The sequence below is a fragment of the Rattus norvegicus genome, chromosome 5 (genome assembly GCF_036323735.1).
Source record: "Rattus norvegicus strain BN/NHsdMcwi chromosome 5, GRCr8, whole genome shotgun sequence".
In the NCBI taxonomy this organism is placed as follows: Eukaryota; Metazoa; Chordata; class Mammalia; order Rodentia; family Muridae; genus Rattus; species Rattus norvegicus.
The window spans coordinates 34,236,078-34,243,154 of NC_086023.1; positions in this window are offsets into that span (position 1 = coordinate 34,236,078).

The window sequence follows — 7,077 nt, forward strand, 5'->3', positions numbered from 1 at the left end:
CGATCCCGGACCAGCTAACCCCAGAAGGGGGTGGCTTCCCTCCTCCACGTAGTTCTAGGCTCCCTCGGCTCCCTCTTAAGAGAGAATTTCGTCCACCGGGGAACGGGTTCAGGACCAGGCCCTGCGTAATACAAAAGTTTCCCGAAACAACGTGACCTGAAGTTAGTCCATTGAATGCCTTGTGGTCAGTTGGAGTTTATTCCTCCAAGGTGTAAAGCCATGGTCCATGGGAAGCTCTGTCACATACCATCAGATTAATATTATGTACTCTTTTCTAAAGGCATGGCCTCTTTTCTAAAGCCAAGCAGACGGTGAAATGTCGGAGGGCACGCCACCACCTATTAGAATAAGCTTGGCCATGACCCTCAAAGCCCTTGCTTTTTTCTCCAAGGAACCAGTGCACACTTGAAAAGCAAACGCACAGTATAGTATAAGTGACTTGGGATAACTAGGTTTGAAAAGCTCAGGGCATCATAAAAGATTATAATTTCTCAGACTTAAAGAACATATATTTATTTACTTTGCGTAGATGACTACACTGTTGCTATCTTCAGACACACCAGTAGAGGGCATCGGATCCCATTACAGATGGTTGTGAGCCACCATGTGGTTGCTGAGAATTGAACTCAGGACCTCTGGAAGAGCAGTCAGTGTTCTTAACCATCTGGAGCCATCTCTACAGTCTGGCTTGAAAATATAAATAAATAAATAAATAAATAAATAAATAAATAAATAAATAAATAAATAAATAACAGGTGACAGCAGATGCTGGCGAGGATGCGGAGAAAGAGGAACACTCCTCCATTGTTGGTGGGATTGCAGACTGGTACAACCATTCTGGAAATCAGTCTGGAGGTTCCTCAGAAAATTGGACATTGAACTGCCTGAGGATCCAGCTATACCTCTCTTGGGCATATACCCAAAAGATGCCCCAACATATACAAAAGGCACGTGCTCCACTATGTTCATCGCAGCCTTATTTATAATAGCCAGAAGCTGGAAAGAACCCAGATGCCCTTCAACAGAGGAATGGATACAGAAAATGTGGTACATCTACACAATGGAATATTACTCAGCTATCAAAAACAACGGCTTTATGAAATTCGTAGGCAAATGGTTGGAACTGGAAAATATCATCCTGAGTGAGCTAACCCAAACACAGAAAGACATACATGGTATGCACTCACTGATAAGTGGCTATTAGCCCAAATGCTTGAATTACCCTAGATGCCTAGAACAAATGAAACTCGAGACGGATGATCAAAATGTGAATGCTTCACTCCTTCTCTAAAAGGGGAACAAGAATACCCTTGGCAGGGAAGAGAGAGGCAAAGATTAAAACAGAGACTGAAGGAACTCCCATTCAGAGCCTGCCCCACATGTGGCCCATACATATACAGCCACCCAATTAGACAAGATGGATGAAGCAAAGAAGTGCAGACCGACAGGAGCCGGATGTAGATCTCTCCTGAGAGACACAGCCAGAATACAGCAAATACAGAGGCGAATGCCAGCAGCAAACCACTAAACTGAGAATAGGACCCCCGTTGAAGGAATCAGAGAAAGAACTGGAAGAGCTTGAAGGGGCTCGAGACCCCATATGTACAACAATGCCAAGCAACCAGAGCTTCCAGGGACTAAGCCACTACCTAAAGACTATACATGGACTGATCCTGGACTCTGACCTCATAGGTAGCAATAAATGGCCTAGTAAGAGCACCAGTGGAAGGGGAAGCCCTGGGTCCTGCTAAGACTGAACCCCCAGTGAACTAGACTGTTGGGGGGAGGGCGGCAATGGGGGGAATGGTTGGGAGGGGAACACCCATAAGGAAGGGGAGGGGGAGGGGGATGTTTACCCGGAAACCAAAGAATTATTATTACGTATTAAATAAATTAAAAAAAATTTAAAAAAAAAAGAAAATATAAATAAATAAATAAATAAATAAATAAATAAATAAATGCAAGCCTATCGCTACCAGGAAAGAAAAATCCTTAAAGGTATGTGTCTTGATTTGTTTTCGTGCATGAGTGATAAAATGCAATAGTCTGAACCTGACTGGGGACGGTGAGGTAACTCACCCAGTACAGTAACTTGCCTCCAAGCCTGAGTTCCATCTCTGGGAATCACAAGGTAGAAGAGGAGACAACCAACTCCAGCAAGCTGTCTTCTGACCTCAGCACAAGAGCATCTGGGCACAAAATAATAAATCTATTTTAAAATTTTAAACGCTTTGAAAGAATGGTAGCAAGCATTTACTTTGGCTCCCAGCTCCAGGTCCACCATGCTGGAAAGTCGAAAGAGCAGGAGCTTGAAGACGTGCTCACACTATTTTGGAAGACAGGAGGAAGCGATGACCGTACCTGTGAGCAATCAGGCCTGGTTCTCCTTTGTACAGTCCAGGATCCCCTTCCTGGGGAATGGTCCTGCCCAAAACGAAGATGGCTCTTTCCACCTCAAATAATACAGTCAAGATAACAGGTCACAAAGGCCAGTCTGCTACATGACTCTTTCAAGTTCACAGTTAAAAACACAATCATTGCAGCTCTGCTGTTTATCAGCCTGACACCCAACCTCATTAATTTTAGGCAATAAACTTCCACCTTTGTCCCTATAGGCTCATGACCGTGTTATAATGTAAAATGTATTCAGTCTAACTTTAAACATCTCCATAATCTTTTACGATTATAACACATTAAAATTCCAAAGACTTAGGCCATAAACAAGTTACATACTCTCAACACATAATGATACAGAATAAGAATTCCTATTCAAAAATGGAAGACCCAGGATATAATAGAGACATAACCACTCCTAGGTATATTTGAGGAGAAGGTTCTTATTGCAGATGTGAGAAACAGAACAGGCAGGGGCATCTGAAAGGGTCCAGACTGAACATGGCCAGCAGAATAGACAAGGCCATGAAAGGAGCACAGTGGGGAGCTAGGGAGGAAGGAAAGTGGGAGGGGCGAGAGAGAGTAGGATGTCGAGAAGAAACATGGGAGTTTGAGGCCAAAGAGAGCACATGGCCAAAATGGCTGGGTTATATTGGAAAGAGAAGCTGGAGCAAGGAAAGAGAAGCTCAAGGACTAGAGAGGTTTATGGTAGGAATGGGTCGGAAAGTGTTGGAAGGAGCCAGGATGCTGTTTCAGGTATCAGGTACCTGGGATGCTGACTGCCTGGTTGCCAGCATCAACTTTTGTGAGTAATTAACTGTTGTGATCTCTCTCTCTCTCTCTCTCTCTCTCTCTCTCTCTCTCTCTCTCTCTCTCCTCTCTCTCTCTCTCTCTCTCTCCCTCTCCCTCCCTCCCCCCCCCCGCACCCTCCCCCTCTCCCCCATCCTTTTCTTTCCTCCATTCCTGCCAACCATGCCAGTACTTTCCTGCTATTATGCATACTCTGGCCTTCTGGAACCATCGGCTAAAATAAACCCTTTCTTCCCTGTATTAGTTTTGGTCATGAATTTTACAACAGCAACGGAAAAGTAACTCATGCATCAGTTGTGCTTCCAAAGGCTTGGGGAGTTTCACCCCTGCAGCCCTCCTGCTCCCAGCCAGTAGATTCTCTGCTAGGTTGGCTCCAATCCATGCCCACAACACTCCTTGGATGCAGACCCCATTGTCTTAGCATCTCCAACCCCCTGGGGTCTCCACTGAAGCCTGTGCCTTACCTTCACAGGTTTATAGAATGTCCTGTCAGGGCCTCCTGACATGGATGCTAACACATTGTCTGGCCTCAGCTGTTCTTCACGATCCCTCTCTCGATCTCGCCTCTTTCGTGCCTCCAAGGATCAGTTCCATGTGGGCATTGCACGCTGACCCCAAGGAAATTCGTTCTTAGGTCATTGCACCTTCAGCCCAGGCTTCCTTTAAATGATTCAGATCTGCATATTATGGCGCCTTTAAGGGACAGGTTTGTTTGTTTTGTTTTGCTTTGTTTTGTGCCTTCAGAACATCTTTTCTCTTGTCCCATTTCAGCCCAGGCCATTTCTCTTCAGCAATGCTGATCTCTTTAACCACCACAGCTGTCTTCTCAGCACCAGCCTGAATGCTCTCTAAAACAAATTCCTCCATTATTCTTAAACACAACTTCACTCTTCACAGATCTAAGGGCCTGGGGTAGAATGAACCCATATTTTTTGACCAAAAAAATATCAAACAAATGTTCCTTCTCCGGTTATTTATAGAGCCACTGTTCACCTCTGAAATCTCATGAGCTGGCCCTCACTATCCACACTTCTCTCAAACATTCATGCCATCCAAGATCCCATCATAACGGTATGCATCCAAGGCTTCTTCTAACCACAAGGTGCAAGTTCTTCCACATTCCAGCCACAAAACATGCTAAGAGCGATACAGTCAGGTGTGTCTCAACAACACACTTCTGTTATCAATTGCTATCTTAGCTTTTATTCCTCATTTCTGAAGAGAACACTCTCATGACTGAAGAGATAGCAGTGGTAAAAAGACCACTGTGCAGGCATACATTTTAGGTAGGCTGTATACTACTTTTTAAGGGCTCTAAAACAGCTGTCAGGAGAAGGGCGGCCCTGACCAGGTAACTGACAGTCACATTTAGAATAATTCTAAATGGAAGGGACAGTTTTTTATTTTTTCAGCAGAAACTCTCCATTAGATAATAGTGTCTTTATCTTCCAGGAAGTTTAGAGCATTAGTCCTCACCCACTCAGAGTATCAGAATGCAGAGGTTTGGGGTAGAGAGATGGCTCAGGACTTAAGATCATGTGCTACGATTACAAATGGCAGATTTTGGTTCACAACACTCCTGTTGGCTCATAACCTCCTGTACCTCTGGCTCCAGGGAATCCACCATCCTCTCTAGCACCAGAATCCATGTGTGCATACCCATACAAACATTTAAAATGCTTCATCAGAAAGGAGCTGCTTTGCCCCCAAGGGACTTCAACACCCATCCAGCCCTGCACCTTCACTTTCTCTCTTTCCTATCAGATTTTAAATTCTAGTCAGTTATGATGTTTTGCCTTCCTAAAAAATTAATTGGGGACCAGCAAAAAAGGCTGATCAAGTAAAAGTAGCTAGTGCAAAGGCATAAGAATTCATTCAGTCCCTCAGATGCATACAAAACGCTGGATGTAAACTCTGCATCTTTATTCCAAGCATGTCTGTGGCGAGGTGAGAAACAACAAAGACGGGGACAGTCCCTTGGAAGATTAGGTCCAGCTCGCTTGGAGGATGAAGCAGGACAGAAACAAGAAACTATCTCTGCCCCTCTTCAAGCCTCCTCGTGATGAGCACGTGAAACTTTGTTGGGCATATTAACAGCCTACCGCCACCAACCCGAAAGCCAAGACCGTTGTTATCAAGTAGCCTCTGACACCAACAGCAGCAGGTTTCCTGCTTTGCTAGTACTGCCTGATATTTCTGCCAATGCACTTGAAAAGTACCTTAGTTTGTACCATTCTTGTATTACGGGTGTTGACAAATTTCATGAAGTTTGACTATGAAAGGACGGACTGATCTCTGAGGCCCTGGTGGTATGGATAAGTAGCAGAGCTCTTTCAAAATCAGGAATGTGCATGGAAGAGCTGTTAATAGGCCAGGGCCTTGGGGGTCTTTCTCTGAGGCCCTGACATATAGAAAAAGAACAAAAACAAAAGCAAAACCCAACCACCACAACAACAAACCCAGCTCCTTCTCTAAAACAGGGAATATGCTTCACAGAGCCAGTGACAGCCTGGTACCAGGACCTTTGGGGATCTATGGCCTCAGATCCTGGGAACCCAACTCTACCGTGCTAAAGGGTTATGTCATCAGTACCAAGGCCATTGTATAGACAGTGTGCAATGCTCTTGTGAGTTTGTAAGGCTTGATTCGCCTCCTGCTGATTTTGTCCTATTGTGTGGTAGAGTCTGCTGACTTTGCCTCATTTCCCCCCTAGAAATAGTATAAGATTCTGTACTTAATAGATTTGCTTGGCGTAAGATGTAGCTTCTATAAATCCTCCAAATCCCATTATTTACTATCCTCTCTGTCTTTGGATCTCCCGGTCTTCTTTCTAAGGTCGGACAATGAAGGAAGACCTGCTGAACCAGGTCCTGTGACCATGTTAGACCATGTATTTGGAGGAACCTGAATCTGTATTTCTGGGTCATGTTTTTTGGATTCCAATACTAAGGTTGCTGTCTACCACGTCCAGACAGCTTCCCTGAGCTTGGTGCAAAATGAAGGACTCCCTTTTCTTAGCAGGACTTCCTCTTCCCTACCTGATCTGGGGAGCCCAACCCCATTTTCTACCTGAGGAATGTCACATACTCCTGGGCAATAGTACAGGTTCAACTTCCTCTCTCCAGATAAGAACCTCTCCATGCAGTTGAGGCATTCCTAATCCTTTAAGCTCCAGCCAATAATTTACATCCACCATGAATGTATACGTCCTTCCCACTCTCCAAGGTTCACATGGCCCTTGTTTACCCAGAATAAAGTATTTGTATACAAGCTGTGTCACTGAATATCATTTAAGAGAGCTGTAACACTGAAATCCTCAGAGAAGATCTTCCCCAACACACACATCCACCCCCAGCACTCTCTACAGGACTAGGACACTGACTCACCCACTCAGTGACTCCTGAACACCACCCCAACAGATGAGGCTGAAGTGGAACCACATTGGTCACTAATATTTCTCTGGTGTCGTATTTTGTTTTCTGTTGCTGTAGTAAACACCATAACCACAAGCAACATGTAGAGGAAGGGGTTTATTTGGCTTACAGGTTGCAATCCATCTCGCAGGAAGTCAAGTCAGGAAGTCAAGGCAGGAACCGAATGATTACCAAGAACTGAAGCAGAGATCATGTAGGAACACTTCTCCCTGGCTTGCTTCCTGTGGCTTCCTCAGCTCCTCCATGGGCCACCTGTCCAACTGATGCCTCACACAGTGAGCTGTCCCACATCAGTCAGCAACAGTGCCTTACACACAGGCGTATCTGATGAAGGTAATTCCTCAGTTAAGACCCAAATTTCCCAGATATGTGCTGGTTTGTGTTAGGTCGACGAGAACTGTGATACTTTGAGATGAGAGCTGGCATTTTAAGTGAACAG